The 21,559-nt window shown below is 38.4% G+C and overlaps 1 protein-coding gene across 1 annotated transcript in view; it reads right to left on the reverse strand.

Moving 5' to 3' along the window:
• PDE3A (phosphodiesterase 3A) overlaps positions 1 to 21,559 on the reverse strand; it is a 300,529-nt gene that overhangs the window by 216,527 nt on the left and 62,443 nt on the right. The gene's annotated exons all lie outside the window — the stretch shown is intronic.

Consider the following 21,559-nt stretch of genomic DNA (forward strand, 5'->3'; position numbering starts at 1 on the left):
TATGTGAATTTCTGGTTTGTTTTTTGCTTTTCTTTTGTTGTTTGTTTTTTTGTTGAAAGTAGATGCCTCTCTAGGAATGAAGTGATTGAGTAGCTTCTATAAAAGGGATTAAAAGGATGTCCTGGGAAGCAGACTATGGCATCCATAACTCAGGCCAAGGGAGGACAAAGCAAAAACTAAGTTTAATTGACAAAAGCATCTCCATGCCCAGGCAGGGAGGGAGAACATTTCCAGAATGGTCTTCAGCTGGAAATCTCATCCAAAAGTATAAATCCTTTGTTTGATTCTAGCTGGCAAATCCATACCTGTGACTAAGTGTGATTCTGTAAAGAAGGGAATTATAAAGGACCATTAAAATTTTATATTAATAAACTGAAATAACCAATACACTAGTTGCTCAACTACCATGCAATGCTTACCAACTCTACCCATGGACACACATATGGCTAATTGAATTTCCAGTTAAATTTTTGGTAAGGATTCTTTATTACCAATATATCAACAGTATGGTCCTAAACTTCTCATGTTTTTAATTGCTCCAACTCTGACCTGTTACTTATAAATTGGCTTAGCTTTACAGCTTTCAACTGAGGTTACATAAGGTTTGTTTCACCTTACAGCACAGAGAAATGCATGTTTTCAAAAAAATTTTGGAAATATAATTTCCTAAGAAATTAACTTTAAGGTATAGACATCACGGTTCAAATGTTAAATATGCATATTGTATTAAATCCTCCCCAAATTTGTTTGCAAAATATCTCTTCTTTGATGATGTGATATATTACATAAGCAAACAAACTCCCAGAGAACAGACTACCAAATTTAGAAAAAACACTACTAAATTCAGTGTTTTAAAATTCTGCCTGCTTCTGTATTTTACTTACATGACTTACTCTTGTCACTTAGCAAATTTATATGGGGCGGAACATAGTAAATGTCTCCACTTCTGTCTGTTCAGAAGTGTAGACTCTCTCTCTCTGCCTGTTGGAGAAGATAATCACCTACAAAGAGTTTGTCAAGGTGTCCTGAACATACTGTTTAAAGCGGCAGTTAAATTTTAGTTAACCCATAATTTTTCATATTTTCCTCCAAGTGTTTTTCATCACAGGAAAAAAAAAATCATCTCTTGTGGTCAACTGCCAATTTCTTTATCATTGAAAACGTTACACTGATAGAAATGTTACAGGGATCTATGATGCTTTGACTGAGGAAAGCTTTAGATAAATCACACAGCAAGAGTTTCTAAAATGTGGTCAGGCAGATTCAAGAGGTCACATCTGAGTGGATTATTCTACTTTCTATTTCTTTCTTCCAACATCTTCAGCATTTTAAAACACTTGCTCACCCCTTATGCCACAGAAGAAACAGGGGAGCAACAATTCATAAGATGTTTACCTATGTTTATAATTAGAAAGCTTACCAGTTTTAGCATAAACATAACAGCAATGACAGGGGTTTATTTAAAAGCAGCTTACCACTTCTTAGTAAATTTTGAGTGCCAGAACACGCAGGATGGCTCACCCATGCATTCTTGCCTACTATGTGCTGGGAACCCTGTTAAGCACTGTTCTTAGGCACGAATAAGATAAACCAAGTCTTCCTCTTATTGAGGGTGGAGGAGTTGGAGCGGACAGACAATAAGAAAATAACATAACGACAAGTGGTAATATGAACAATTCAGAAAACAGAGTCAGGTAAAGACAGAGTAATGAGGGTCAGTGTGTATTAATGGCTTTAAATAAGACAATCTGGGGCAGACCCCACTGATGAGGAAAATTGGAGCAGAGACCTCAAGGAAATAAAAGAATAAACCATGTGAATACTGAAAGGAAGAACAGTCCAGGTGGAAGAAACGGTTAAGTGCAAAAACCCTGAGGCAAGGACAGGCTCAGCAAGTTCCAACAAGGGCAAAGAGCTGATGTGAGGAGAGGAGAAATGAGGAAAGTGCTAGGAGAGGAGGTCAAGCACACAGCAGGTAGGCAGGTCACAGCTGAGCTCATTGGCTGCATGAAGAACACTGAATTTTATTCTGAATGAGAGGTGAGGCAATCACAAGATTGCACAGAAATGACATGATCTGACTCACCTTTCAAAGGATTAGTTCTGGTGCCATGTGATGAATAAATTATAAGGAGGCAAGGGCGGAAGCAGAAACCTTTTAGAAGGCTATTGCAATAACACAGGTAACAGATGATAGTGATTGAGACCAGGACGGTAACTATGTAAGTGGTAAGAAGTGGTGAGATTCTAGCTCAACTTTGAAGTTGGGTGGAATAGGATTTGCAGATAGGTCACATGTGGGATGTTAAGAGTAACAGAGGTGGGAAGGATGATGCCGAAATAGGAACCCTGAGCAACTGGACAAGTGCAACTGGATAATCAATGCATCAGCAACAGCGTTTCCTGAATATGATCCCGATTTAAATTCCAAACAAGAGCAAAACGTATCTAACATTTTACAGGCTTTCCTCTCTGGCCTCTTTAACCAAAAAAGTTGAATTTTCTAATTTACTTAGTTCTTAGATACTCTGACAATTCATGATTCCCTCTTTCCATAGTTTCTGTTCCCTATATACCTTTACTCTAAGTGAAAGGATGGATGGATGGAGGGATGGAGGGATGGAGAGACAGACAGAGAGACAGACAGACATAGAGAGAGATCTATCTATAGTTACAAATTTGGGAAACAAAAGCCCATAAGCATTCCACCCAACTTTCTTCAGGCTGGCTTTTAAATCCCTTTCATCTGCTGATTCAAACCAATGATGCGGGCAGGCACCGAATAAAAGGACCACAGTATTTTTTCTAAAGGCGCCTAAAGACAGAGGCTGTCAGCCCTTTAAAATCTTACCAAGACAGCACCAAGGAAAGCAGGCAGTCCACAGCACCGTGAGAAGAAACAACAGTGTCTTTAGCTGGTGAATAAGGTGTGTGCTTCCCTGTTTGGAGCTCATCACCTAAACAAGGTAAACTGGTACGAGCTACCAAGGGAGTGTAAGGTCAGAGGTCATCAGTGGCAGAGGTCAGGCGTGCTTCCTTTCCACGTGTTTGCTGTCGATGGCTGATGACCGTCATTAAGTTAAAGCCAAACGACCCTGAGCCCTTGATGAGTAGTTTGCTTCTTCCCAATCTCTGCCAGCATTTCCCCTGGTAAGCTCTGCAGATCATTACCACATCAGATGCTCTGAGACTAAAAACGATTCTCTGATCAAATATATGTAGGAAATGCTCTGTCCCATAGTCCTCCTGTAGATATTCACAATGCTCCTTCATTAAAGGTACTGTCAAGTCCCATGGTAATCAAACCATGAACTTCTTAACCAGCATTTGCCCAACTTATTTTACCCATGAGCAAAGAAAACAAGGACCTTAATTAGGACAGTGAGAAGAGGATGGCCATTCAGAAACATACTGCACAGGAAAACTGTCAAAACTTGGTGAATGATTTAATGAATGGGTGACGGGAGAGGCAGATATCAAAGTTGACTTCAATTCTAATACCATCAAATTGATGACCAGGTAAGGGAGGGACGTATATAGTAAAACAATTGACTTCCAAATTTTAAAAAATTATTTTGATTCAATTATACACAGGCATTTATGGATTGCTGCGTTCCACACATGAAAGCACGCACCAAGAATAAGAATGATGAACAAGATAGAGACCGTTCTTGCCTTTGCACAACTTAGGCCATGTGAACCTTCCAGCTCCGTATGAGAACTCATCTGATAAGCAAGGAGGACGCCCATGATTCAGGAGCAATAACATTCAACTTGAGGCTGGGAATGTGGGAAGCACTCCAAGAGGAAGTAATATCTCAGCTGAGCCTTGAAGGAGCATTGTTCACAGGTGATAAGAGAGAAGTTTCTTCACACACAGGGAAGGACAAGGCAGATTCAGCAGGGGAAGGGCCCTGTCGGGCAGGTCAGAGCAAGGTAACAAGAAATCGAATACACGTGAGTGTAGCACACAAGAGGAAGGGAAGAAACACAGAATTAAATACTCTGTATTATGTTCAACTGCTAATGTATTATAGGCACAAATTTTCCCAAAAAATATAAAATATGAACATTTCCAAATGAAGTCCAGCACTCTAGGGGTTTTTTTCTTTTTTTATCGAAGTATAATTGACTTAAATGCTGTGTTAGTTTCAGATGTACGGCAAAGTGATTCAGTTTTATATATATATATATATATATATATATATATGTATGTATATTTACATATATATATTCTTCAACACTCTAGTTTGGTATGTGAGAAAAGTCTTCTAGACACCAGGGGGCCATGTAAGTGGTGAAATTAAAGAGAAAGAAATGAATCCCCTTTTGCTTTGGGTACTACTGACATTCAGAAAGGTCACTGGTCCTTTCTTCTAGAAAAGAAATTAAAAGCCAGCCATAGGTGAATTATAGACCCCTGAAGAATGCCTAGGAAAGCTGTGAATACACTGAGGTCTGCAAACTTCCTGCAGACTGGAAGTTTGAACCATGTTCTTAAATACCTGATATTTTACAATTACTTCTGCCCTCTACAGCCTTTTTCAAGTGATCAAGGCATACTTCCTAATACTAGAATTTTTGCTGACATATTGGAAGGGATAAAAAGGTTCGATTTAAATTCTAGATTTAAATGGCGAGCTCTGTAAAAATGACACACCTCTCTGCAGGTAATTGGGCTCTCCACCTTCATACTCTGACTCAGCTTGAATTAAAAACTGTATCCTGCCTTAAACATGTTCTCAAAGCCCAAGGCGGATACTCATGTACCCAAGTAAACATTCAATCTTTTTCTAGGCACCACTTTTCTGTTATGCTACACTTCTTACCCCCTAGCAAGACCTGATCAGCTCAAAATTTTGACATGCATCTCCCTTTGAAATAGAAATACATTTGATGTATTCACCAAACTATGAGCACACGCCCACCCTTGCCCAGCTACAGTCTATGTTTCACGTTACTCTTCTGAAAAGCAAGTCAGATCATGCCACTCCTCTGAGATCAGAATAAAATCCAAAGGCCTCAACATGGCCTCCAAGGGCCTCCACGGATGTCCCACTGCTTCGTCTATGACCACCTGTCACACCATTCTTGCCTTTGCTCCTAGGCTGCACCCCTCACCTGTGACATTTACACTTGCCATTTTCTCTGCCTGGAACGCATTACCCTCCCCCAGATGTGCACATGGCTTGTCCCCCTGAGAGAAGCAGCGGTCGCCATATCAGTTCGATCTTTCTTGAACATCCTATAAAAAACAGTACACGTGCTCCATCCCTACCTAGCAAAAAACAACTCAGCCTGCTTGATTTTCCCTCACGGCACTGATTCCCCCTGAGACATGATCTACTAGAATGAAACTGAAAGTGAACAGAGGATTTACCTATTTGTTAACTGGTTTTTGAAATGCTTAGAATAGTCTGGCACATAGTAGGCACTCAATAAATATTTACTCAAAGAGAGAATTAATGGTCACTAAAAAGTTTTGACAGACCGAGAATCAAGGGATAAATAACTGGAGTCTGGGACACAAACTTAAGGGCACTGCCCCAGCTACTTGCCAATCCTGTTCCCAGACTTACCCAAAAAGTGACATGATCTCCAGCAATTAACCCTCCTGGGAAGGGTTGGATTCGAGATCACAGTTTATAAGCAAAGCAAAGAAGTTGAAGGAGAGCACAGAATAATGTTCCTCCCACGCCCCATCTTAAAACAGTCAATACACTATTCCCCACTTGGGAGGCACTCCATGATAAATGACTGTCTGGATGGATGACCATTTTTATGTTACTGGAGAGGAAAGAGGAATAAGGGACATTTTCTCATGATGTGAGCTTATGTGATTGGACAAAGGCAGAAAGCAGATATGTATTGTAGTAGGGGGAAGGGCAGGCTCTTCAAATTCTCACAAAGTACAAATCCCTTGTTATGCTTTGGATGGGAAGGGCTTCATTTCAGGCATGTCGGGGAGAAGGGGTGGAGAGGAAAGTGCTATTTTTAAGCTCTTTGGTAAGAATGGCTGTTTTTCCCTCTGATACTCTTGAGCCACCCATATGGCATGTTTCCACGCACCGCTGTCTGGATGCTATCAGAGGCACTGCTTTGAGTGAGAGGAAGGGGTCATATGCTCATCTTCTCACATGCTGCTACTGCTGATTTTTTTTTAAAAGCTTTGTGACCTAGAAAGGAGATGGACGGTATGAATGATGCACAGACTGCAGAGAGCATTGGGCGTCATCAGTCTATTTATACCTCCAGGAAGGAAAAAATGAGTACAGGCCAATGACTCTATACTCCATGGACTGAGTAGGCAAAGATCATCTGGAAGAAACAATAAACAACGCAGCAAGGAAGGCATTTATGCCGTCAGTGAGAAATAAAAGGTGTGGCCATATTCACATCTTCCTTGGTCTTTCCAAAACTTGTTGCGTCTAAAGAATTTCAAGTTGATCCCTGACGTTCCCCACTACTGTGGAAAGCATCCTGAGTCTTAGGGAAAGACACTACCACCCACGTTTTAAAAACTGGCTTCACTCCATATGTGCATACATGCACACATTTGGCTATAATCAGCAGCCACTTGGAAATGCTGTCAGTTTGGGGGAAATGTTTTTCAGGCTTAACAAAGTATTTGGAAAAGCCTTACAGATACTTGTGTGACTTAACTGTGAAAAGGGGGGGAAAATGGAAAGATTTACACGGATTTGCACAATATGGTAGAGAAATTTTTTTCCCAAGGTATGTCATCAGTTCCTCTGAAATGGTTAAGTATTTCCAGGACAAAGCAGGGGAAAAGCACCCAGGCACAGCTGTTAACACTTTACTCCTGCAACAACTGGAGAATTTAATGCCAGGCTTTACCTCTAGATTTCCAGTTGTTTCTAAAGGAAGCAGTGTACTGTGGGGTCCAATGGAAACGATGTTATATAACTTACCCATTTTGCTCTTTTGTCACCCATTTAATCGTGCAATTTCTGCCACCTGGATTTGCTTTGGGAGTTATTTTACTAGCTGTGGTGATGGGTTTGCTGACAACTGGTGAGAGCATGAGATGTTTTCTAAGGCTGGAGATTAGGTACTTCTTACTGTGAAATTTATTGATCCACATGGGCTCAAACCTGGAGCCTAAATTGCTTCGTAGAACATGAACTGATTTACTTTGAATACACTCAAGGTTCATAATAAAACACTTCCTGTTTCTTTTACTATCCAAGTCTTCTCACCATCTCTGAGGCAGACAATTTAAGGCAGGCTTCACCCTTTCCCTTCATTTGCTGAAATCACGTTTGGTTTTTAATTCACTGAGGGCACGCTGTCATTTCATTACAATCATGTCTTCCACAGCCTGACCAGTAAAGGGGGTGAGGCTTGAATTGTTCAGATCAAAGAGAATTAATGCTTTCATTCTGTAATTTCAAAAACTCACGAGGCGACTTTTGAGCTGGTAAATGTCAATCATTTGTTGCCGAGTCAACGATATTCTTACACGCGCTGCTACATACGGGAAACGCAGTGACTGATGGATAAAGTCAGTGAATTTAGCTAGAATAATAAACTTCCCTGACTGACTAGATTCCTCAGAATGTAAGTGGGCTGATAAAAACCAATACAACCAACTGGTTTTGTTTTTTGTGTGTGTTTCTTTTGCTGTTTGCATGAGCTTGCAAGTTTAAGAGGTATTGCTTACTTATTGTTCACATGTATCTGGTGCCAGAAAAGTGACTGGTGTGAGGCCTATTCGAGAAACATATTCAATGCACATGGAAAACTGATATTTATGACGCAGAGGTTGGGAGCTGCTGGGGGAGAAGAGAACAGGGAAAGCTGGGCAGAAATGAAAACCCAGCCATAGGGACCTTACACAATAGAGACGAAAGGAATTACGGGATGTATCATCTTTGAAATCTCCTCTACTTGCATCCCACTACCAAGAATAAGAACTTAATTTTCATGCACTCAATAATTTTCAAGTTTTCTTGTCCTTTAACTTTCCACCACATAAACCAGTACTGCCAGGTTCTCCCCTCCATCTTTTTCTTCTCTCACACTGCCACCAAGATCCTGCCTTTAAATGGAGATGAACATGGTACATCCAAGATCAGTTCTTCTTTTGGGAGGTTATGGAAATGCAGACCTTCGGAGGAGCACTGAATAATTTGGCAAATTTTCTGTGAGGCAGAAGAATGTTCCATAAGGAAATGTGCTAGGTGAGAAAAGCAGACCAACAATTAATGCCCACTTCTCCTTTAAAAAAAAAAATTTTTTTTGTTTTCACGGAATAGTGTATTTTATGATTTCCACATGAATCCTTAATTTATGCTAAAGTATCTCTTGATAATGGTGACCAATTACTGTGAGAAAAAGAAAGCTAAGGGATCTACTCAGACATATTTAACACAAGAAATGGAAGGAGATATTCTTGTTGCGCAATAAAAACAAAACACAGGAAAAAGCAATTACTGGCCAAATTTTGTGGATCACACAGATACTGCTTTTGAATTTCCTCATTTTATGTTTGTATCCTTGATCACACTGACAGTCATTATTCATCCCAGAAAATAATGAGGTATTTCCTAAGAAGCTAATATTCACAAATAATTCTGGTATAACTATATTCTTAATTTCTCTTTTCACCAAAGTCCTCTCACATACATATGAAGATAGTCAAGGTAGGGGTGAGGACTTCAGTGATATACTTTAACAATATCCGTACATAGGATAGAGTAAGATTTCTCTCCACGTTAAACGCCCCTCAAATCAATTTCTATATAACTTCTTCTTGCAAAAGGAAATAAACAGCAATTAATGCTGACAATTGCTGGTTGTCAATTAGTGCTGACAACTGAAAACAAACCAAAGGAGAATGAATATTAAGAAAAACATTATGTTTTTGTAAATTCAACAAATCTCTACAGGAGTACTTCAATGTGGAATTTTGACTCATTCAAACTCGGCTCATTGTCTTTGATGAATTCTAAATGATGATCACGGAAAAGAGGATCCTTCAAGCATGATATATAACCGAGGATAACTCAACCTATTTGCTGTGACACTGCCTTTTTCTTTGACATTGTCAGTGGGCAAGATGGTTTTAGCATGTGTTTTTGTTTCCCAGACATTAAGTGCTTACATTTATTAAGTATAAGCATATACGTCAAATTCAATGTTTCCAACTGAAATAATGATTTCGAAAGATGCATAATCACACATCTTAGGATATTTTAGTTTTAATTTCCAAAGTGCTAGGTTTGACTACATGTTTTCAAACTGCTAATTAACATAGAATTGGCCTACAATTTCTAATTGTTAACACTTTGCAGTGCTGTTGACTAAATATTTCCATTTGTCCTCCAACTTTTCCACCATATGGCAGGATTGTACTTCCCTATCTCCTTGGTGTTCAGTGAGGCCCTGTGAGGTCAGGGAAATGTATTCGCAAGTGGCATGAATCACTCCCAGGATGAAGTGCTAACAGCCATTATGTGATTTACCATGTTCTCTTGCCCTGTGATTGGGGAAGCACATGTCAGGGGGAGCTTCCTTTGGAAGTAACTGTAATAAGCACAGTCTTCCTGCCAAGACATATGAAAATAAGAGGAAAGTCTCTTTTGTTATAAGTCATTACAATTTTGGTGACTGTTGTTACCACAACCTAACTTAGCCTATCCTGACTACTACACATACCTTGTTGTGATGATATCCACACACTGGAAGTTCGAAAAAAAATTAAAAAGAAAAACAATCTACATTAAACAACTGTAAAAGCCATTTTAATATGGAATATGGAGTGTCAACAGTTAAATCCCATTTTGATGTAGAAATGCATATCTAGAAATTTTCAAATGTTATATCATCTAGAAAGTTAACAAGTGGTTCAATATTTAATAATAAATGAGAAGAGTGGAAGGGGATGGAGGATCCAGAGGTGAGAAAAGCATCCAGATGGAGGTGCTAACCTAGGAAAAGTAAAGAAATGAGAAGACAAGGAGATTTCAGAGAATGGAAAATAGTTCCAAATGAAGCTATGCAGATTGGCAGGGCCTTGTACACCACGGGAAGGAGCAGGAAAACATATGCTGTAGACCTGCAAACACTGTAAGCTTGTAAGAAAATGCACTAGATGATCAGATCTATAATTCTCAAAGGTTTCTCTCTGTAGTTTGAAAGCAGGGTTTGAAGACAGGAGTGGGTGGCAATAGGAGGATGAGAAGAGGCAAAAAGAATAATTGAGAAGAACACATTATTCAACCTGCTCAAAAATATCCCGTGAGTGACCACACTCCTCATGTGGTACCAAACATCCTCCAACATCAGGAAACAGAGGGCAGTGGTCAAGGCCCCAGTCTCCAGCTTCAAGTTCAACTTCTGCCAAATACCAGCTGTATGGTGTCGTAGTTTCTCTCCCCATAAAATTCTACTTCTTGGGCTTATCATGAAGATTTAAATAAAATAATAATATATGTAAATGCTTATTTTAGCAAAGTACCTGGTTCTTCGTAAGGATTAACAGGTTAATCTAGTCTGTTTTATGACCATAACATAAGTAAGCCATTATTGCCTGATACAATATTTTTTCATTCTTCCTCTACTAATGATCTTGCCTTTGACTGTGTCTTTCCCCAGTCTCCACCTGCCAAATTCCACTCATCCTTCAGGATCCAACTCAAATACCATCTGCTCCACAAAGATTTTTCTGAATGAATGCTCCCCACCTCTAGGAAATAAAAGTTTCCAATTCTGAACTAGAACATATTTTCTAACTGCTTCATGGCACTTAATTATAACCTATCTGCTGGATAAAAGATACATAAAATAAAACTTATTTTTCTCAGGTATATTATATTTTTCTTTAGCTAGTATTACTTCTTATCTATCCAGGTATATTTCCAAAGGTACTTAGTTGTAATGCCTTGAATGTACTGATCTTCACTGTTGAATAATTTAAGGAATTAGATCCAATTCTAACATAACCCGATTAAGTTTAATAGAACAATATATAATATTTTTATTCACAAAGTTCAGAAACAACAACTATTTCACAAAACTGGTAATTTTCTCCTTTCTTTTATCTATAAATAATCAAAGATTAGATAGGGTGACTGTTCTAAAATCCCGTGGCATGTTGATGATAAATCCTAAAGGAAAATTCACAATCTCTGATGGAAAACCCCTAATTCCTATATTCCAGGAGCAGAAAAGGAAGAAAGCTAATCTTCCACAACTATACAAATAGCATTCTTCACTCCCATAGCCCTCAAGATGTCATCAGGCAGAGAGGGATCTTCATAAACAGCTAGCCATTGAAAAACAGTTTGTTTTTCCCCCAGATTCCACCAACAAATAAACCCTTGATACCCTTTGTGTCTGCTGTGATAAACAAGCATTCAAGAGGTGTTGTGTAAGTGATGGGACTTATTGAGAAATAGATTTGCACTTGAAAAGCAACCAGCCCAATAGTTTGACCATTGCATCCTGAAAAATATACGGCCTGGCCCAGGCCTCTTTGGTTAAGTGATCAAATAAAATCCAAAGGGATTTAGGGAACAGTTCCTGCTTACCATCCTGATTGCAAATTTTCTAAAATAGACTTTGACCTTTAATCTCCATTCCATGAACTTTTTTTAGAGCCAGTCGAGTAACCTGTGGGATTATAGAGCCATCTCACCAATTTCTTTTCCATTACAAATGACTTTGGAATTTAAGTCTTTTGGAAAGTAAAGCTTAAAAATGAAGTCCTAAATACTCCTTGTAAAACATAAAAACCGGGCAGTATCATAGACACATACATCACTTTAACTTTTCATACCTCACCACACATTAACTCTTTCAAATGTCCCTTGTGTAGGTACTCTCATATTCATGAGAGTCAAAGCTTAATTAGATTTCTTTGGATCTTACACTATACTATGATTTGTAAATTTTTGTTATTTTTATAGAATGCCCAAATAAAAATAATCAAAAACAACTAAGTCAAAAAAAATTGATTTTGAAAGCATATCCAAATAACTAGGAAAATTATATTTTATGTATAGTTAATTTACCAAAAAAAAAATGTCACAAAGCAGAGTTCTATTAGATAGTGCTAGCTGTCTGTCCCGATTTTTTCCAGGCTGACTTATGCAACATCCTGATGTTTAAAACTATCCTGTCATGGAAAATCTGTCTCAGGGGTGCGGGGCGGAGAGGAAGGGAGTCCCATTTTCTTTTTAAAGTTATAATTCGAAACAGATAGTTAAACGATATAATAAACTCCTTGTACTTTGCAAACACTTTAAATTATGCACTGCAATACATACTGCAGTTATTTAAAATAGATAACCAACAAGGTCCTACTGTATAGCACAGGGAACTCTGCTCAATATTCTGTAATAACCTAAATGGGAAAAGAATTTGAAAAAGAATAGATACATCTACACACATGTATAACTGAATCACTTTGCTGTAGACCTGAAACTAACACAACATTTTTAATCAACTAAACTCCAGAATAAAACAAAAAATTTTTAAAAAGACTACGAGGTAAAGACAGTAATATGCATTTGAAAGTAAAAACTCAGCAGATGCTCCTTTTTGCCCACAGCATTTACAATACTGTAATATCAAAATATTTTGCTTTGCAAGATAAGCAATCAACAATACTCAGTGATCTGAATATTTTTTAAGTGTAATACTTTATACATCCAATAGAGTTTTTCTTTGGTTTTCTCCCAATGTTACTGTAAGGAATTAATGATTATTAAGAGATGAAAAGAATTTGCCTTTTCATTAATGTAAGGACTCACTACTGTGGGTATAATAAAACTTCATTCATGCTTCACCTCTTGCTTTTGACTAGAAGATAAGCTGACATAAATAGATGAAATTCATATTGGATGTCATATATGAATGTTAGGACAAAAATAAGTTTCGAGTATTTTTCCAGTTTGATCTTAGTCTCTCCAACAATTAAATCTTACTGCTCTTAACCCTTTCCTTCCAAAACTACCTGAGATGGATAAAGCTTTTAAAGTCATATCGTCATTTTATGGACGATTATAGAAAAATTACATTTTCAAACTAAGGGGAGATTTTAATTTTTTAACTTTTGAAGCTGACTTAAAGGCAAAACATATTAAGTGACAAGAGAGAATACAAGAATCGGGGTCTGGTTCAGTGATTAAAAGCAGTAACTCAGCTGCAAGCAAAGCACATCATGTCTGGACTGTAGTTGCGTTAACAGGAAACATGCTAACTCAGTTCATATCCTATGTTAAGAAGATATGACAGAAAGCTAAATCACTCTACCATTTCTACACCATAGTACGTGTCTGAATGCACACCATATTTATCCGTACTGAATTCTGCATTGCCTTTGAGATGAATGACTTTGGAACCGTATTTTCTTCTATTACTAACACACTAAGTGCAATGTCAACATCTGAAGATAATTATTTCTGTGTCTTCACATAACCTTGGAATGTTGAGAAATGTATTTGGCTTCAAACACAGCACAACAGCCATGACAACTCCGCCTTAACAATATATACAGCAGACTTCTTTAAGGGAGAATTATTACACGGTTAAAACCTTTATAGTAAATACTCAAGATCAGGTTGTGCTAAAGATAAACTGAAATTTTAGGAAGGCTCAACACCTGTGGAGAGTTAGGTGCTCCCTTAAAAGAGAAACAGGAGTAACTTGGTGAACTCTGGAAAAAAATAAAACTAATTCTTTCTAGCAACGTTCTCTACATCCAATAATAGGACGTCTTCATTACTACGTGGAATCAGCCATAGGAGAACTTAAGAAAAGTCTTCTTGGGAGCAATACTCTTGCATGGGTCTGCTTTGGAAGACAACTATAGTAAAATAATTACCCGTTTGACTGGTAGTCTTATTGGGGAAAACAATCCTTCTTCTTTATATAAAGGAGGGTTAGCTAAAACTGAAACAAAAAGCTTTAATATAAGAAACACAGTGCTAACCCTCAATTTAGTTCACTTCAAACTTTTGAGTTGTGGGCTCTTTCAAAAGGGTATCCACCATGATAAAACGTAAGCTGTGGGACTGAGTGTAAATCTCCAGTTTCTACACTAATCCTACCGCCTGTAATCTTACTAGCATAGAGTAAGGACACAATCAGTATTTGTTGAATAAATGAGTGAAGGCTGAGTGACTGGTTCCCAAATGCTGGCCATGACAAAATTTCACTCACATGTAGCAAAATTGGAAAAATAAGGCCTGAAATTTTGTCATCAGGCATCTATCCATCTCCAATATTAAAGCTGATTTACCTCGCCTCACCCAACACTCTCAATTTTTGTTTTCAAAGTCCAGACCTGGAATCAACACACAAAGGAATCACACAGCGTCTAGCTCAAAAAAAATGTCATAAATTTCACCCGGGGCCCCAGACAGAAAAGAAAGAAAAAGGGGAAGAAAAGAGCAAAGTTGCAACACTGTAATTACAGAAGGGGAAAGATTAAAAATTATTTCATCTATCCTGCAAAGAAAAGTGCTGTTCTAACGGAAGAGCTTATTCAATTCTATTTCATCCTAAACCTTGGTAAGACTGCAAGCGAAGATTAATTTGCAATTATATAGAAAAAGTCCGAATATTACATATAGACTCTGAAGAACTAGTTCCTGTTTACAAGCATGCATGTGATCTTTATCGAGAATTTAAGCCACTCTTGGTCTCAATCAATTTCATTCTTCCCTTTATAATAGAATAAGATATATTTTTTTTCTGCAAAATGCCGAGTCGCTGAGAATGTGTGCCTCATGGAACTTAGACCAGGCAGAGTAAAGCAGCACTTACTCACCGTCCTCAGGGAGCAAAGGTGACTAGAAACCAAATCCTAGTGATGAAATCATACGGCTCTGCTGATAAATGCCCAGTTCCTCTGACTAAATATTTCCCTCCTTAATCCCAGCCACTATAACTGCCAGTCATTTTGGGTCTGTTATTCCAATATGAAAAATCTGACTTAAGCACCATAAAAGTCTTGGGAAAAAAACATTTTTGAACACTGGTGGGCTCAGGGGACTGATAATGGAATATGAACCTTTCACCCCTAAAATGGTTTCTTGGGAACAGAAAGCAGCATATTTTTTCTGTAATAACCCTCCCTGTGCCCCCCATTCTCCCAGGTGATGCTAAAGCATCCAGCAGCTGCTGGCCGTCAGTGTCGCTCCATCGTCCTGAAGAGTCTTTTGAATGATCAGGATAGACTAAGAAAGAAATCTGTCCACCCCAGTGCTTGAGAAAATTTGCATATAATCACCTGGAGATTTGTTTAAAATGCAGAGTTTGATTCAGTGATGGAGGGCAGGGACTGGGAGTCCGCATTTTTTTTTTTTTTTTTTTAAAGGATTTTCTTATTTGTTTATTTATTTATTTATTTCTGGCTGTGTTGGGTCTTCGGTTCGTGCGAGGGCTTTCTCCAGTTGCGGCAAGCGGGGGCCACTCTTCATCGCGGTGCGGGGACCGCTCTTCATCGCGGTGCGCGGGCCTTTCTCTATCGCGGCCCCTCCCGTCGCGGGGCACAGGCTCCAGACGCGCAGGCTCAGCAATTGTGGCTCACGGGCCCAGCCGCTCCGCGGCATGTGGGATCTTCCCAGACCAGGGCTCGAACCCGTGTCCCCTGCATTAGCAGGCAGATTCTCAACCACTGCGCCACCAGGGAAGCCCGGGAGTCCGCATTTTTAGCAGCTCCCAGGTAACGTCGATGCTGCTGACCCAGGAACCTACCTTTGAGGAGCCAGGATCTATCCCACCTTTACCCACATCATGGAATTTGAGGGACACCACAAAAATCCCTCCGCACCAAAAAATCTCAATCTTGCCCAATACCAGAAATAAACACACACACACAAACACATACACACACACACACTCACAAGGTGAGAGAAAACAAATTCCAGTTTCCCTTATTGAAGTTATTGGTCCAGATCCAACACCGCATTATATCAAGAGTGGTCACAGGGAGTTTGGGATTGACATGTACACACTGCTATGTTTAAAATGAATAACCAACAAGGACCTACTGTATAGCACAGGGAACTCTGCTCAAAATTCTGTAACAACCTAATTGGGAAAATAATTTGAAAAAGAATAGATACCTGTATATGCATAACTGAATCACTTTGTTGTACACCTGAAACTAACACAACATTGTTAATCAACTATACTCCAATATAAAATAAAAAGTTCCCCAAAAAAGTGGTTACACCATACTTGTGTCCTGAAATCTGACCCTTTCTAGCTTTGCACCTACACTACAATAGAAAAGCATCCGTGCAGTTCTCACGGGATCCTTTCAACAGCTACAAGCTGAGCAGAAAAGATATATGTAATTACTATTTCAGAAAAGGAGAAAATAGATTGGTCAAGTTAAGCAACTGACTCATGACAACTCATAACGAGTATGAGTCAGATCCCGGAATCATACTCAGATTTTGTGACCCTCCCCCAAGTCTAAAGTCTAACCAATTTAACATTGCCTTTCACATCGCCAGTCCTCCCTGCGTCCCAGCCAAGTTTTCTTTGATGTTTATTACACTATTGTTCCCCTAGTTGTAGAACAAACAAAAAAGTTGCATCAGTGTTGTATGGGGTTGTTTGGGTTTCACTATTTCAGAACAATCTGCAGCCTAAATGACTTTTTTTTTTAATCTGGAAAAGAAGCCTGGATTCTGCTGGACAATACAGTTGAAGAGACAAAAAGAATTAGGATTCTCAAGATTTGATTTAACAGCAGAGTGATATTTTTGATCAAGCTGAATACAAATGCCAGTCACAGATCATCAATGTTAGTAACTGAGTGAAAATGCTCCACGATCAAGAATCTCACAGTGACTCCCCAGTAATAGAGAATGCAACTGGGATTCGCTCTGAAAGAATGAGAAATGAACAGTACCGCCTGCCTGCCCAGGCAACTCTCAGAGGGACGTTCCCTCCGGAGTGTAAGTTGAATAGCCCGGGCCGTTTCTGCTTTGTTAGCTGCTGGACCCCAGCACCCAGAACAGCGCCTGGTATATAGAAGATGCTCCATAACCATTCTTTAAATCAAATGAAGAACTGAAGTCTTATGATAACAATACACAATGTAATAAATATTAAAACGTGTTTCAAAATGCTACTCGTTTCTTTCCTTCATATTAATGTGAACTAAAAGTTGTTTTAAATATTTTAAGCCTTTGGACAACTAGAGACACTCTGTTCTTCATCACCTGATGAAAAAGTACTCTTTAATATCTAAAAGACGTAATCTCAATGCAATATATCCCACACCACATAAATACTATATCTAATCAAGTAAGAGAAAGATAGCAAATGACATATTTATTTCAAGCCTACTCTTCAGGTTATGGTGGGAATTTAATTTCTGATTTTCCTTTAGATCTTGGCTCAATCAGCATTTCATGAAAGAAATCTATCATAGGCTCTTCAGAGCATGATGTACCTCCCTTTCTTAAACATCACATTTTACATGTATTTACTTTACCTGTGTTTGCCACTGGGCTACCCTCTCTCTGAGGACAGGGATTGTGTCTGGCTTTGCTCACAACTGTATCCATCGCCTCTGCCTGCTCGTGAGCCTTACCAGACTAAAAACTAGCAAATATCCTCTCTAAACAATTCTCAACAGCCTCTCTGGCCCTTCCCTCACATAAAGATGAGTATAGAGGTTTCTTCAATAGTTTCAATAGGACCACACAAATTCAAAGCCTCTAGGGAAGTTTGATGGAAACACATTATAAACTTACAACATCACAAATGCATGTTCCCCACCTGGTCCATGGACGATTTGGGGCACATGCCTTAGTCATGAACAAGAATGGGTAACAGATAGTGAAGGCTGGAGTATGAGACAGAAACTCAGCTGAAATGCAGAAAAGGAAAAGGTCACGCCAATATTCAATATTCCTTTGCTGAGTTAACAAATCAACAGAGATTAGGTACTTTATTGACATTTCACAAGAACATCAATGCTCTACATTCTTTTAACAATGTAGGAATCTTGAACTTCCTACGTGAGACATACTGAGTTTAAGGAAGAACAAATCAAATTCAAGTTAAATGAGAACAGAGCTCAGGGTGAAAAAAATAATTGATCACCCAATTTTTCTATAAGCAATTCTTATGCAAGAATTGCTTATAGAGTGGAGGTCAGAGTGGAGGAGACAACCATACTTAAAGCACTGTGACTGTCTAGGAATTTCATCTGTACACAACCCATCTATGAAAAATTCCATTATCTCTTAAGTCATTAAATAGAAAACATTGTTTTCATGAACAATGAATTTGAAGGCAAAACTGTAACAGAGAAGACATATATTTTATCTAGGTAGATACAGAAATCTTTTTTTCCAGCAGCCATTCACCTAAATCTGTCTTTCCAGGAGCCCATATTTTCCTCAACCTTACTAAAATTACATTTTGCGTACTTATTTTTTAAAACTTTTTACGCTGTTCTTAGAATTCTGACATTGAAATATGGTACAATATTTATTATAAGTTTACTTAATTGGGTTTTAGATTTATTAAAAACCGAATTCCAGGCTAAATACATTGGAAATAAACAGCTATCCTGAGAAAGCAGTGTTGTTTATCAAAAGTTTCCTAATACTGTTTTTCTAAAGTCATCCTGCATATAGAGACCCTCTTCAAGCAGAACCAGAAGGGAATAACATATCACCACAACTGATATAATTTCTAAGACTGTATGCCACTGATGTACCCTATATATTCCAACCTTCTTTTTCCTGCTTCATAATGGATGCTCAGACTTGCACACTTGCCTCTTTTAATATTAGGAATGCAAAATCTCCAACGTTTCTAAGGTGCAAGGTTTCTTGTCTGTCCATCACGGCCCCCACCCACTTCCTCCTCCTTCACAGAGTCCCAATTGGTTGAGGCATCTACCACTTTGTCACGTAACCCAAGTGTCCCTAGTCTGCTCTGTCCCACCAAAGGTCAGGTTGGTCAGCGAGTGATTCCATTGCCCTTTGCAGGGAATGGTTCAAAAGAGGTTATTCCAACTAATACGCTAAGAGGATGCTTTTCGGGGGTAGCTGGGAAAGTTCTGCCTCATCCACACCTCACCCTCCTTGTGCTTGGATATGAGGCCCCAGAAACACATCAGCTCCATTGCTGCCCACCAGAGGTGGGCAAAGTTAGAGAATCCCAGGGAAAATGGAACCAGAACTCGTTGATGAAGTCAACCCTGACACCTTCTAGATTTCCATTTGTGAGACAATATACTTTTGTTATTATCACATATATCATTTTGGGGTTTTCTACTTCCTGTACACAAAAGCATACTAAAAGATACATTTTAATTATTTAATAACCATTCAACTAAATTTCAAAAACAATTTTAACTAGCAAATGGCAGAGTACCAAATTGAATATGGCTTTTGGAATATAATGTGGGTTCTTTTTTTTTTATAAAAAGTGTGGCTTAGAAAGTAGGTTAAATAAACCAAGGAATTAGCCGTCTGAATTTTTATAACATGGAAAAGGGGAAGAAGAGAAAAATAATTGAAGCTCTTCCTTTTTCTTTCCTTTAAGAAATTTCCCAGCATCTCATATAATTCCAAAACCATAGTGAGACTTCGACAGCTGTTTGGAGAGTAAATTCTTAGATTTTTGTCACAGAAAAGAGTACCTAAGTATCTGGTGAGCTGGGAAACTGGACAGATCCGCCTCTGTGTGACTTTGGGCAAATCATTCAACCACCTAGGCCTTAGCTTGTTCATCTGTAAATAAAAACATCTTTTCTAAGTTCACATGTTTCATCAACATTGGCACAGTACTATCACTGCTTTTGGGGAAAAAAAATTGCCAAGAAAAAAGACACTGAGCTCATAAGTGACTGCATGTTAAAAGTGCTTGCAGATTAATACTTGACGTCAGATCACCAGGCCACATAATTTCATGTGTCTTAAAAGTTTGCTTTACTTCTCAGCAAACAGCAACTTATGAACCTTATAGCAGTCGCATAATGTGTTATTAAACTAATGTATAAAATGGAAACACTTTCTTTCAAAAGGTTTATCTACAACTGAAAAGGTAAGGCACATAGATGATCTTTGATTTCATGATTTCTCTTAGTTTAGTTTATGCTCTTCAAGTGAATTTCAGAGACCTGAAATATAATCTAATATCATGGAAAATTTAGACCTATTATAGCTACTTATATGTCCAAATAGTGGTGGTGTTTTGTTTTGTTTTTCCCTGCCCAGTCACTATCTGACAGGCACAGTGTCCTAACACTGAGTTTATCTGATTTAAATTAATCCTCGGGACTTCCCTGGTGGTCCAGTGGTTAAGACTCCACGCTCCGAATGCAGGGGGCCCGGGTTCGATCCCTAGTCAGGGAACTAGATCCCTCATGCCGCAACTAAAAGATCCCGCCTGCTGTAACTAAGACCTGGCACAGACAAATAAATAAATTTTTTTTAAAAAAGTTAGTAGAATGCTCTTTAAAAACAATTAATTAATTAATTAATCCTCACAACTCAAGTGTCCCCATCTTAAACAAAAAGAAATAGTCTCAGAAAGACTAAGTAAATTACTTTACAGTCATGGATATAGAAGAATCTTTCATCTCCACCATTATATAGGGCATCCTCATCCTCTCAAATGATAAGAACTTTTTTCTAACCCCACACGAACCTACCTGGCAGAACAAGATTTCAGTGAACAACCACAAAAATATCATCTTAAAAACTTTTATGGAGAAACTATTTTCAGAAAATAAACAAAACTTTTCTTTTTTGGTTCACTGATTTTGCTTCTGTGAGCCTAGTGCCTTATATTATGTGTGAAGGGCCAGGCTTAGCTATAGAGAGAATCTCCATGCAGCCTCATTTCCTTCTGTATCTTCTGTTTTCAAAACGTAAGATCAATCTACCTGGTTTACACAGAATTACAGAATGGCAAGCAAACCCATATGCCAACTTTTATATTAGGGTGGTAATGTGGACGGGTAGATGATGTTTCCTTCCACAAATGAGACTATCTGAGGGAGATATTATTACTGAGAATTAAAAGGATAGAATAGAGAGGTAAAATAAAAACTTCCGATGAATCCAGAATATTTTAAGTATTGTGGCAACAAGGACAGCACAGAAAGCATGACTTGCCTAGCATCAAGGAGTAAATCTGCTTCAATCCTGGACAAGAACACAGGTATAAGGTAGTTTTCCCACTATAATTATCCCCGCCCACAAAGCAACAATAGAAAAAGGCCATAAATATTAATTTTGCTACAACACAATTCTTTCAATAATTGTGCTTATATACATATGAAAAGTAGGGAACAGAGGTGCCTAGGGGCTCAGCAGCAGCCAATGCTTATATATATACAACAGGGACCTATTTTTTTTTTAAATACCATATTTTAGAATAAAATGTTGAGTTTCTATGAGTAGCCCATTTCAACTGTGTTCACTTCCATGGTCTGGCAGCACAGTGCTTTTTGACTTTTGCTCTCATGTAGTAAAGTAACACACCCTGACCCCAAAACAAAGGATGAAACATTGGAGTGATATTTCTCCAAAACAAAATGGAC

This window comes from Balaenoptera acutorostrata, chromosome 11, assembly GCF_949987535.1.
Source record: "Balaenoptera acutorostrata chromosome 11, mBalAcu1.1, whole genome shotgun sequence".
In the NCBI taxonomy this organism is placed as follows: domain Eukaryota; kingdom Metazoa; phylum Chordata; class Mammalia; order Artiodactyla; family Balaenopteridae; genus Balaenoptera; species Balaenoptera acutorostrata.